The sequence below is a fragment of the Cervus elaphus genome, chromosome 15, assembly GCF_910594005.1.
Source record: "Cervus elaphus chromosome 15, mCerEla1.1, whole genome shotgun sequence".
NCBI lineage: Eukaryota > Metazoa > Chordata > Mammalia > Artiodactyla > Cervidae > Cervus > Cervus elaphus.
The window spans coordinates 89,258,134-89,271,550 of record NC_057829.1 but is presented as its reverse complement, the minus strand read 5'-3'; the positions used below and the strand labels follow the sequence as shown (position 1 = coordinate 89,271,550).

Here is a 13,417-nt window from a genome sequence, read left to right as displayed (position 1 = left end):
ATTCTGTGATGCCATACAGAAGCATTAATCAGACACTGCAGCATCACTGAAACAGCCTTTCCACGTAGGTGTTTGTAACAATCTATTGCATGGAGCTATTTCTGAAACCACAGAAGCCTTGGGTACGGTCCAGTTCCAAACCCTGCCTGCGGGCTCTGGGCCATCAGCAGAGCACCTGCTGGTAATTCTGTGGTGCTACTCTGGATCCACAGGCCCCGAGAATTTAGGGGCCTCTGGGACCCAAGTCCCTTGCATGGAGGCCCTCCAAAGCTCGGGACTCACTGGCTGTTGGGCAGCCCCTTGAGGGCGGCGCTGGTGGCTGAACCTGGCCTCTTGGATGTGACAGTCATATTGTGGCAAGCCCCTGGGCTGCACCCTCTCTTCCTGGAGGAGGTGGCCACCGTGGATTAACCTCCTCTGCTTCAGAAGGGAAAACAACGGCTCCATCCAGTTGAGACAGATCTCTGAGAGCTAAGAGATATGCCCACCAAGCAAAGCCACCTACCAGCCTTAAATTTCCGTGTCTTGAAACGGGATATGTTTGCAGTCTTTTTTCTTGTTTTTCTTTCTTTCTTTTTTTTTTTTTACTGTACCATGCAGCATTCAGGATCTTAGTTCCCCAAGCGGGGCTCAAGTCTGTGTCCGCTGCAGTGGAAGCTCGGAGCCCTAACCACTGGACCACCAGGGAAATCCAGAAAAGGAGTGTGTATTCAATCAAGCAACTGAGGATGCATTCTAAGAGGACTTATTTTCAGCCACAGACTTTACACACGAGGAAGAATGAAGCTGTTCTCAGGACCAATTCCGTGCTGCCACCTCCCATCAGAGCAGAGCGACACCGTCCCCCTCCCCAGGAGTCAGCAGGCCCCGGTGTTCAGCCTCCAGCCGCACAGATCTGAAGTCTTTCTTCTCAGGGAGGAGAGCCGCAAGCAAGGCTCCTGGCTGAAGGTGCTCCGAAGTTCTGAGGATAAGGAGGTGGTGAGAGGCGCCGAGTCCATTCTTGACATAAACTGATGCCCCGGCTACAGCCAGGCTCCCTGGTTTTTGTTTTCCGGGATTTGCTCCATCCATCTCCTAGCGGAGACGGCACGCTTGGCCTTTTACTCAACGTGTCTGAAGCTCAGGCAGCGAGGAGGCGGTTTCTGCAGCCGGAACTCCCAGTGTGTGACATAGCCAGGTCAGACGTCTGAGCTGGAGGGCTCACCAGGGCTGTGAGTCGTGAGGCGACGCTGCTCTCACACTTGTAAAAATAACAGTGAAGTGGTGAGACCCAGCTTCCAAGTGGAGCGCCTTCCACGAGAATAGGCCGCAAAAATGCCAACAGCTCACCTGCTTGAAATTCAGGGGGTTTGGACCAAACTGAGGGATAACACAACACCCAGTGTTAATTCTGAGATCCTATCCTCCCCCACGCGGCAGGGTCAGTTTGGGCTAGCATGACTTATTTTGCACATTCAGGTCTTCATCATCCTATTTCCTTGTATTTTCTTCAGTCACCCAATCACCCATTCCCCCAGGACTGGGAGGGTAAGGCGATGACACCAGCTCTTGGCACAGGAAGGTGATAATCAGGGCTCCTGGGCATTGAGAGCTCTGGGTGTCCAGGTGCCCAGCCCTGCCCGCCTCTCTCTGGGCCTGGGGCTGCCCTGAGAGCTGGTCTAGCCTTCTCTCCCCACCCTCCATCCTGCGTGGTGCCCGAGGGGCCCAGCTCCCGGGGGACTTGAACTTGGTCACTCTTCTCAGCACGTAAACTCACGGTTGATAACAGGTCCTCCTCTTAGCGTGCATGCTCAGCTGCTCAGTCATATCCAACTCTTCTGAGACCCCATGGCCTGTAGCCCACCAGGCTCCTCTGTCCATGGCAACAGTACTGGAGCGGGTTGCCATGTCGTCCTCCAGGGGATCTGCCCTGGCCCAGGAATCGAACCCTCATCTCCCGAGTCTCCTGCACTGGCAAGCAGATTCTTTACCACTTGGGCCACTGGGGAAGCCCCTTCACCTATGACTATACACCTTAAATTGATTGACCTAAAATGTATCCCTTTCAAGGCAGGGAACTTCAAGGCTTGTAGGTGGCTTTGACTGGACAGCCTACTCCTTCGTTCTTAGGAATCCACATGAAATGAACTAGGGGACTGGGAAAAGAACTGCCATTGATAATCCAAATGGGGCTGAAATGTGTAGTTCTGGCCCAGTTTGGGGACCACGGCAGACCCAAACACGGCTCTCCCCTGAGTTCAGGTAGAATGGGGCCAGAAGTACCAGCAGGCCCACCTGACATCTGGCGCACAGCCACAAAGTCAAACAAAAGCGGCTCGGCCTCATTTGTGAAAGGACTTTACTGGGATGCTTGGGGGTGTTGCGTGTGTGCTCAGTCGTGTCTGATTCTTTGTGACCCCAGGGACGGTAGCCCATCAGGCTCCTCTATCCATGAAATTTTCCAGGCAAGAGTACTGGAGTGGGTTGCCATTTCCTCCTCCAGGCGATCTTCCTGACCCAGGGATTGAACCGGCATCTCCTGTGTCTCCTGCATTGGCAGGCAGGTTCTTTACCACTGAGCCACATTAGTTGCCTTCAATCATTTATTTATATGTCTCTTGCTCCCCAAAGGAGGCAAAGCAGCATAGGGAGTATTAAATCACAATCACTCACTCACATACCAGCACTTGTGTGCAGGCCCAGAGGGACAGGGACCCTGCTAGAAGGCCTCCATGCTAGAAGGGGAGGGAGTGGGTGAATATGGCTTTTTTGAATAGTGAGTGGGAGAAAGTCCCCGAGGACCAGAAGTCTCATAGCGAGGACTGGCAGTCCTAGGGGAAATGGGGGAGACCTTCCCAGAAACTAATGATGAAAGCCGGGAGAATTGTAAAGATCTAGCTGGAAGTATATCATGTTCCCAGAAGGAAAAAAAAAAAAGTCCTTTATTGCAAAACACCCCGGGGGAACATTCCAGTGCCCTGACTGTCACTGCTCACACCAGAGCTGGCCTCAGAGTCTGAGAAGAGACAGTCAGAAGGGGCTCAGGGCTTGGGGCTGACCACCGCAGGCCGTGTCCTGAAATTTGGAAGAATTCTGTCTCTGAATCTGTGTTTGGCAAAGAGAAGCCTGACAGGACAGCTCTGCACTGTGCTGGGGCTCGGGGGCCTTGACTCACACCTTCTGCCGCCGTCCCTGGGCGGGATCCTGCATACAGGTCCATTCCTGGCCCCCGATACACACAGGCCTCATACTGAGTTCCAGAGCAGGCGCTGGGCATCCCTGAGGGTCTTTGTGCCCTGAAAGAATCCCCCTGCCCCAGGGAGCGTGGCGTTAAATGGGAGCTACGAAACACTCTGGCAGGTCTGCAGGGAACCCACTGAAGAAAGGAAAAAGCTCTTTTCCTGCTTTTTGAACAAGCAATCGGGCATCATGTGTAGACGACCCTGGTCTTGCTAAGTGCCGCCCCAGGCACTACGAAGAATGCAAAATGCGTTTTTTTTTCTGCTACCGGGTCATCTCCCGAGTCTCCCTCAGACATTCATTCATTTGTTCATTTATCCACGGTACACAGAGGCCTGCCAGGCGCCAGGCCACCTCGGGAGATTCGGATTGGGACATTCTGGGTCCTCCAGAAGGTGACCCGCCCCCACGTGGCCCAGGCAGCGCTGGGGGCAGATCCATTGTTTTCTGTGCCTCTTCAAGGGTCCAGCCAAGCGTTAACTTCCTGTTTTGTGTCCCGTATTACAGAAATCATGGGAAAAAATAGAAAACAGTCATTTTTAAAAATATGCATTTTTCTCTAGCTGAAGAGGCTGCTCTATACCATCCGACCATTCTCTGAATTTGGCTTTTCATTCCTCAAGATTAGCATTTCATTCTCTTTAGACCCTGCTCCTGAAGAAAAAACCCTTTCCTGTGGATTTTTGGAGCGCACCAGCCAGGACTGCTAAGACACCGCTGACACAGTTCTTTGTCTTTCCCAGAATCTGGTGGAGAAATTTCAGTGAATCATTGTCTCAGGCATCTGCTCACCCTTGGTCAAGCCCAGTGGGTTCTGTGATTAGGTGCAATTTCAACTTTTTTTTTTTTTTCTCTCAAATTCCCCAGGGATACTGTGATATATACAACAGACAAATTTTTATGAGTTACAACCCAGCTGAAATAAAAGTTATTATTTCTTTAACCTCTAAAGTGTGGCTCAGATGGTCAAGAATCTGCCCACAATGCAGGAGAATCGGGTTCAATGCCTGGGTCAGGAAGATCCCCTGGAGGAGGGCATGGCAACCCACTCCAGTGTTCTTGCCTGGAGAATCCCATGGACAGAGGAGCCTGGCGGGCTACAGTCCATGGGGTCGTACAGAGTCAGACACGACTGAGTGACTAACACGTTCACTTTCAAATTGAGTTTCCGAAAGGGCTCGACCACAGCCACGGTCTGATGGAGAATGAAGACTCCCACCTGTCTACAGATGTGCAGATGCGGTGCTTGGCATCCTGGCGAGGTTCTGGGTTTCCGTGATGTCTGACCGCGGTGCATCTCTGCTCAGGGACAGAGGGAGGGAGGCTCCCACCCCAGGCCTGCGGTTTGGCCCTCGGGGCAGCTGGCTCTTCCTGAGCTTTACCAGGCCTGGGAGCGCCCGCCCTGATGACGCTGTGTCCCCTGGGCAGGGAAACAGCTGGGGGAAGCCCTCAGCCTGGGCCTAGGATGCTGGTTAGAAGCAGATCGCCCCCAAAGAAAAGCAACAGCCTCGTGCACTTTCCAGCATCCTCACTAGGAACACAGAGGACTTTTGGGCTATTCACGTTGTACTGGAACTTTTCGAGGATATTCCCTGGTGGTTCAGTAGTAAAGAATCCGCCTGCCAATGCAGGAGCCATGGGTTCAATCCCTGGGTCGGGAAGATCCCCTGGAGAAGGAAATGGCAACCCACTCCAGTACTCTTGCCTGGGAAACCCCATGGACAGAGGAGCCTGGAGGGCTGCAGTCTATGGGGTCACAAAAGGCATGACTTAGTGACTAAACAACAATAGAACTATGCTATTGCTTCCGCAGGCCCATCTTGGAGGGACAGAATCCTGAAGCCTTGCAGAGGTGGGTGGTTAAGGAGGTGGGCCACTTGACTAAAGCCACCCAGCCAGTTGGGAGAAACAGTGAGCCTCCTGACCCCCTAGGTGGGCCCCTCCTCTGCTTCTTTGCCAGTAGAGTTCTCTGATCGGACCCACTTCACAGGGCTGCCCAGCTGCCCTCCCACGGCACCCCATCATCTCCCTCTGTTGTTCTTCTCTGACTGGCACCATCTCCCGCTGCCTCCGGACCTTCCTGGCCCCCGCATGTGCCATCCCGGTGCTCACCCATCTTCTCAGGCAGCGCCGTGGAAATCGATGCGGGGTGCCCTGGGTGCAGGGCAGGCACCTGGACTGCTTCCCTGGAGGGTCCCTGCTCTCTGCTTGGCCCCAGTAGAAGTGTGTCACGGCAAAGACAGATGGTCTTCACTCGCCATTCATCTCAAGGAGCCAGGCTGAGCTGCCTCTGAGTGGAAGCAGTCTGGCAGGGAGCCTGAGATGGGAACAGAACAGCTCCACCTCCACAGAACAGGTCCCCAAGATGACCCTGGAGCTCCTGTCACTTAAGGTGATGGACACTGGGGTCACCAGACCCCAGCTGGGCGGACAGAGGCCACTTGGGGGGAGGCCGTGTGAACCTGCACGGACACTGACTCTCTTACTGGGCTTTCTGTTAGGGAAACCTGAGGCGAAGTGAAAGTCGCTTGGTTGTGTCTGACTCTTTGCAACCCCATGGACTGCAGCCTGCCAGGCTCCTCTGTCCATGGGATTCTCCAGGCAAGAAAACTGGAGTGGGTTGCCATTCCCTTCTCCAGGAGATCATCCCAACCCAGGGTTCAAACCCAGGTCTCCCGCATTGTAAGTGGATTCTTTACCGTCTGAGCCATCAGGGAAGTCCTACCATGTGACATTGCAAGTGGACTGGATTTGTTGCAACATGTTTAAACAAAAAGTTTAAAAAAATTACACAACTTACAAAAACATTGTTACAGAGAGAGATGTTTTCGGCTGTTCGACAAAGCGCCATCCCCTCCGGTGGAAAAACGTCACAGGGTGACATCACTACCATTTCGTAAGAGCCAGCAGAGGTTTAGCGCCTTGTCTTAGTGATAAGAATGTGTCCCCTCGTCCCAAACCCACACTAGTCAGATTCTATCAAAAATCATTTTTTAAAAGGAAACATGACTTAATCCTCAGCTGCACAGGAGGAAAACATACAGCCATGGGTAGTGAATCACTCATGAAAAATTAAATAAATCCACCCACGGCGGGAAACAGCACAACAGAATGTCGGTGTTGGCTTCACGTTGGAAGGAAGCCAAAAGCAGGTCCTGGAAATGATGATGCCTCTGAATCTGATCTCACTCACGTTGTGTGCACTTGAGATCTCCAACTTCATCTCAGCAGCACACGCTTCAAGCCTGGTTTTATTTATTTTTCTGGAGAGCCGTCACAAGAGGGGAGCAGAGTGGCACTGATGTTTCCATGGTATCCATGCAGACTGAGCAACTCGCCCTCCTTGTCCGTCACTTCTGATGAAAGAGACCCCATCACAGGCCCCCAGAACCCTTTGCCGGGATGGATTACGAAACAGTGGAAAAGGGACACTTGTTTTATTAACTAATGCTTCTGCTTAAGTTTTGAAATTTTCAGTGTATGTGAGCAACATCACAGAAAGAAGAAGATCGCTTTTCCAAAATTGTTTTCTGGGAGCCAAACGCTCCTTTATAGGTTCCCACTTCTTCTGGGGGATAGTGGGAGAGCTAATACAAATAAGAGGGCAGGGATGAGACAGCACCAAAATAGATGTTTTTCAAAGTGAAAATTATAAAACATTGACATCACGACGTACAAATTTCATCCTGGAAGGGAAGGCGATGGGCCCTGGATATGGAGGATTCACAGCAGTGGTTACCTGAAGGGCATTTCTGCTGTTGACGCAAAATCCAGAGAGGAACCACCCCTGAGCACAGACCTTTATGTCATGAGGGGACCTTTAAGAAAATCCTCAGGAGACTCTCTACTTTTTAGACGAAGAAGGTGTGACTCAGACATGAAGGGACACGTCTAATTCATTCAGCTTTCTCCAGCTAAACTCTATTTCTGTCCACTCCTTGTCTGGGCTACTGCACAGAACACACAATCAGACTTGCTAAAGAAAGGACTCTAATAGAGACCTTACAGACAGCATTTCCTGAAGTCAGAATGAGGATCTACCACTGTGTCTTTTCAAGGTCTGGCCCAGTCATGAGCCTGCAGGAGACACCTGATAAACGCCGGGCGAGTGGATGGACAGGCTATTGGCCACAGAGAAAGGAAGCCTGGCAAGAGTGTTGGAAGAGATTAGAAAACGGGATTCAGTCAGCAGATAACATGTGGAAACATTTCGGAACCCTGGCCAAGATCAACTTAGGCGATCATAAAACTGTTCCCAAATAGAATTATCAACCAGAAAACTGCAGAATCCATGGGACACACTCTTAGTTAGTAATGAGTTCTATTACTTTCATAACAGTAAAATCACATTTTCCATAAAAACGTAATTTCCATTTTTGACAGGTCTGCCCCTCACTTTTGGAGAAGATGTTGAGTGCTGACTGGTTTCCAGGTTTGAGAGGAGCCTGGCCTCCGTGCAGGGGACACGGGGACCTGTGAGCCCCCTCCCCCTTGTCCCCTGACTTCTCCACAGCCCCCCAAGTCTGCTTCCTCATCTTTATGGCAGAAGGGAGAATGCACACCCAGACTGACTCCAGGTGTCGGTGAGGCTCAAGGAGCCAAAGAAAGTGAGCTTGCTTTGCGAGCTGTTACCTGCCCCACACGCATGTCAGTTGTCAGTGCCACTTTGTTTTCAGGATAAGGCATTTACGACATTATCTGGCAAAACAGGAAATAGATCAAGTCCTGTTTTGGGGAATGATAATTTCCACCAACATGACGTTTAAAAAAAAATTAACTTCTCAACAGCAACACGGTAGCTTTAAAAATATTTATATATATCTAACACCTGAACACAAAATCGGTACCACTTCTGAGAGCAGATCTATCTTGGGAGAGTCATCTGAAATCAGTTAAATACCGTCAATGCGTATTTTTAAAATGTTGTTAGAATGCCATCAGCCCCCATCATGAAATAACACAAATCCAAGTTCTGGCTTTGGTTTATGCCGGGAGCCAACACACGAGACCCTACCCCTAAACAGGCCGTAAGGGAGAAAACCTGGATTTCAGCTGTTACACTCCCTTGTGAAATTTGTCTTTTCGAAAAGGCCAGCTCACGAGATTCCACCCGTGACAAGGTCACGAGGAGAAAGCCTGGCAGGCAAGGCAGATCAGGTTTTCAGGGATTTCGAAAAGCTGCCCCCGGCGCTCACCTTAAAGATACCTGTCTTTCTGATGCCTGCCTCAATGGACTACTCCCTAATTTCTCTGACACAGGCAGGAAGGCCTTCCCCGATCTCTTCCCAAATAAGAATCAATTTAGAACTTTAATCAATAAGTTTCCCAGGTGGTGGTATGCATCATCAAAATGCAACTGCCCTTCGATATCAATTCCATATTCCTAGGGAATCTGCACGAGAAATTGTTAGGACATGTCAACTTTGCCCTACTTCAGTTCCCACTTTGCCTTTTGGGGTAAATCCCCGTGGCTTACTACCTAATGTGCTTTGGCAGATGGATGTAACACATGTTCCTTCTTTTGGAAAACTATCCTTTGTGCACGTTACTGTAGATACCTTCTCCCATGTCATTGTGGCTACTGCCAGAATGGGAGAAGCCTATAAAGATGTAGTTCAACATCTTTTTGCCTGTTTTTCCTATTTAGGAATGCCAAAATCAATTAAGACAGACAATGCTCCAGCTTATACATCTAAGTCCTTTAAAAATTTCTGTGCCCAATTCGGTATATCCCACTCTACAGGAATTCCTTACAATCCCCAGGGACAAGCAATTGTAGAAAGGGCACATCAGACACTTAAAACACAAATTTCTAAATTACAGGAAGGGCAGTTCAAATAGTTCTCCACTCCACATTTTGCAGCACGCCCTCTTTGTGCTTAATAACCTTAATGCTGATCAAGCCGGTTTAACAGCTATGTTCCGTCCCTGGAACCCAGAACAAAAAGATATGAAACCTTTAGTAGAGTGGAAAGACCTCCTTTCCAGACTATGGAAGGGACCTGATCCCTTGCTAACCAGTGGGCGAGGGTATGCTTATATTTTCCCACAGCGTGCTGACTCGCCAATTTAGATCCCAGACAGACTGATTCGCCATGTCGCAGTCCCCCAGACCTCCGGTTCCCTCGCAGCCTCAACCATAGAGGAGGAAGAGCACTCCTCTGCCCTTACCTCGGCCTAGAAGGTCCAGCAGACTCTGAAACAACCGGCAATGGAGATCCCAGAAGAACAAATGGAAACCACCAGGACGTCCTGCGCGGACAACTCAACAAACCTCCATACCCACATGGGGACAAATTAAGTCACTCTGTCATCAAGCACAGAGAATAGCTTCCCTGCAGCGATCTTCAGCCTCTCCCGAAAGGGTTTTTATTGCCATGCTTGCTTTACTGTCTTGTCAGGCAAGTGCTACCTCTTCTACTTCAAAAAAATACTGGGCACATTTCCCTGATCCCCTGACCTTCCAAGTAGTTACTTGGAACAGCGACCCTATACGGGTCAACACAGACCAGCCTCATCTCTTGGGAGGATCCTATACTTCTTGTGATAAAGATCATTATCCCATCAATTTTAACTATACTTTTAGGGGATTAATGGATGATCTTCCCCTTTGCTTTAACTTCCCCCATAGTCATACAAGTGATCTCATCACTCCCTCTAAGGAGGGGTGTGTTGGAGCCTCCAAGAAAGCAATTCTGACAGATTCTCCAGCATCAAAATTTTCAGACAAAACAGGAGATCGGCTGGTTTGGATATTACAGGCCCATATGCCCAGGGTCCTTGACCCCTATAAATCCTTGTTCCTTAATGCTCCACCAAAATATCCAAATTGTATTGATGTTGCTCCGTCAGATGTCATATGGAAAACTATAGACAACCGCCTTGGATATCCAGTATGGAAATCTTGTACTTATAATTCAAAAATAGATTATAGAATACCGGGAGGTGGAAACTATTCGGTACAAGACTGGAGCAATCCAAACCCAAGTCAGAATCCAGGATCTGTTTCTGACCATGTCAGTAGGCTTAGCAATTGGAAAAATGATTCCCTCCCTTGGCCATTGGTGCCCAGCAGATGGCATTATAATCAATGTGTTCCCCCCATGTTGTCCTATACTACTAAGGGCAAAACCTTTTGGCAACCAGAAATTTGGAGAGCCCTTGCTGCCACCTCCATTGTTACTTTAACTCGGCCAGAAAACGATTCCACCTATTCTGTGCTGGCTTGTTTACCCTCCCCTTACGTTTTTTTGTTTACTAATGATTCAAGAAGACTTCATATACAAATGAATTTTCAGGTGGACCAAATAGAGTCTACTGTGAACAATGCATGCTTTCATCCTGTTTAACCCCTCAATATAACATTTGTTCTTTTGTGGTGCTTCAACGTCCGCCCTACCTTATGGTGCCTGTCAGAGTGAACGCCTATTGGTATGACAATTACGGTGTAGCCATTCTGCAACAACTACAAGATTTAATGCATTCCCGACAGTTTGTAGGATTACTTATCCTAGGGATTTCAGCTTTGATAACAGCAATTACCTCTGTCACTGTGGCAGCGATATCCTTGACTCAACAAGTACATACTGCTCAATATGTCAATGATATGTCAAAAAATGTTTCTTTAGCTCTAGCTATGCAAGAGATTATAGATAGGAAATTAGAAGTAAAAATAGACGCCCTAGAAGAAGCAGTCATGCATATTGGAACTGAGTTGCAGGCTTTAAGGGTAAAGTTAGCATTATCCTGTCACGCCGACTATCGGTGGATCTGTGTAACGCCCCTAAAAGTAAGTGATACGGATTACAATTGGGAAAAGATTAAAAATCATATTTCAGGTGTATGGAATAGCTCCAGCATTAGTTTAGATCTTGGAAAGCTTCACGGTCGGATAAAAACCTTAGAACATTCCCGCCTGGACTTTACTGCTGCAGGAGCTGCTAATGATTTTTCTCATACCTTTTCTAACTTTATTACTGGAAAAAATATCCTATCAGCTATTTTCAGTTATGCTGCTGTAGCAGCCCTTGTTTTACTTTTCATTATAATCCTTCCTTGCATTGTCAGAACTCTCCGGCAGAGCACTCAGAAGCTTGCGACTGAGATCCATCTGGCTGTCTTAAAAAGTAAAAAAAAAGGAGAGATGCTGGGAGCCAACACACGAGACCCTACCCCTAAAAAGGCCATAAGGGAGAAAACCTGACGGGCAAGGCGGATCAGGTTTTCAGGGGTTTCGAAAAGCTGCCCCCGGCGATCACCTTAAAGATGATATCTGTCTTTCTGATGCCTGCCTCAATGGACTACTCCCTAATTTCTCTGACACAGGCAGGAAGGCCTTCCCCGATCTCTTCCCAAATAAGAATCAATTTAGAACTTTAATCAATAAGTTTCCCAGGTGGTGGTATATTATGAGATTATTCAGGGTGAAAGGAGTGTTTTAATTTAAACTCCTTTGCTGGTAGTTTGTTAGCCAAATGCATTTATGCGCTTGGTACTAATATGCATGATTGCTTATAATATCCTAATCATAAAATAGCATAAAGAACCTGATTATATAAAAGCCCTAATAGATATAGAGCCCTTTTAAGGGGTAAAGGAGTCCTATTAGAAAACATAAGAAAAATTATTCTATAGGTGGTTATTGAGTTGTGATTTGCTTGCTGTGTTTATGCTTGCTGTATTTTTGCTTTTAATGTGCTAAGCTTGTGTTATAGAAACCATTGTTAATATAGTTAAAGATCTAGAGAAATAAGAGCTTAGCCCTAGTGTGGTAACAATGAGATTGTTAATTGTCAGCCAGGAGTGCTAGGCAGAAGCTGCCTCACTGAAGCCGCAGAGTCTGTATGGGGTAAACTTCTTAGATAAACGCAACTGACAACTTCTGCAGAAGGACTAATTTTTGTATTAACAAGGTTATACTTCTACTCTGTACTGTTGCCCTATGAGACTGCTACCTTTCAGTTAAGGTCACCATAGAAACAAAATAGGTTTACATTCACCTGACTTGCATAAAATGTTAATAGGTCCCCAGGCCAGAAGATAATGTACAAGACCCTCATAAACAAAGAAGTATGCAGAAAACACCCTGGTTTTGTGAAGGACAAGCTGACGTAATGTTAAACTATCTTCCCCTTAGAAATGTACTAACTTAGGGTATAAAAGCTGTGGTAAAAAATAAAGCATTGCCAGACTCTGCCAGACTCTCCGCACCCCCGTCTGGTCATTCTCTCTGTCTCTCTCTCTCTCTTTTTCTCTCTCTCCCTCGCAGTCAGACTTGGCCCTATCAAGGCTGGTCTCACGTGTCTTCTCTCTCTCTCTCGCCGACGCCGTTCATCCTGAGGGTACCCCTTGGGTCCTGCCGAGGCTGGACCCCGGCAGGTTTATGTTCATTTCAGTTCAAAACAAGGAGAAAAGCTACTCAGAGAATCCATTATGAGACACATTTTGGTTCAGCAATTCCACAGGGATCTTTCCTTTTCCAACATTTTAAATAGTTGATAGCAAACTCTGCATCGTAATAAGCAGTCTTTTAAAAAGTCACTTCCAATTGGCAATTTTGGAAAGAATGCACAGACTCTCACGTTGCCTGCATGTCCCAGTTCACACAGGGACGCCCCCCTCATCCCCGCCGCCCAGGATGGGGTTGCAGCTGGCAGTGAGGCCCCGTGTTCAGTGGGGACTGGTCCATGGTCCTTCCATGGGACCCCGGGACTCCTTCCCGGCTCCGTGGCTCAACGGGTCCGAGAACGTTCTCTGTAAGTCACGCCCCCAACAGTTTTATAAATGTCTTATCTTCCTTCCCCCCGCGTCAATGCCGCCTCTCGCCAGGCAGTGGGCACAGATCTGCAGCTGACTACGCCATCTGTCCCTGCAATGTCCGCCACACGGACGAGACAAGCTTGTCCCCAGACGGTCAGCCCCGCCTCGTGAGCCCAGACACCAGCTCCCGGGAGACCTGCTTGCTGCCCGACCACCCAGGCATGGCCCGCTTTCTCAGCGTGCCACCAGTAACTAAAATGCCACTTCACAAATCTAGTTGCTAAGGGAAATGAAGAGGATGGTTTTGACTATAAAAATAGAAAATGTCTGACTTAAAACGGATAGGATTTTGATGTGTCATCCAGGCAGTTCAGGGCCCCAGCGATGGTTGGGGATTGTTTTCCTAAAAAGTGAGCCTCACGTGACTTCCTGTCAGCCC

General features: G+C 48.5%; 1 protein-coding gene across 10 annotated transcripts in view; it reads right to left on the bottom strand.

Moving 5' to 3' along the window:
* Positions 1–13,417, bottom strand: part of PTPRE (protein tyrosine phosphatase receptor type E) — a 180,553-nt gene that overhangs the window by 92,212 nt on the left and 74,924 nt on the right. The window lies entirely within an intron of this gene.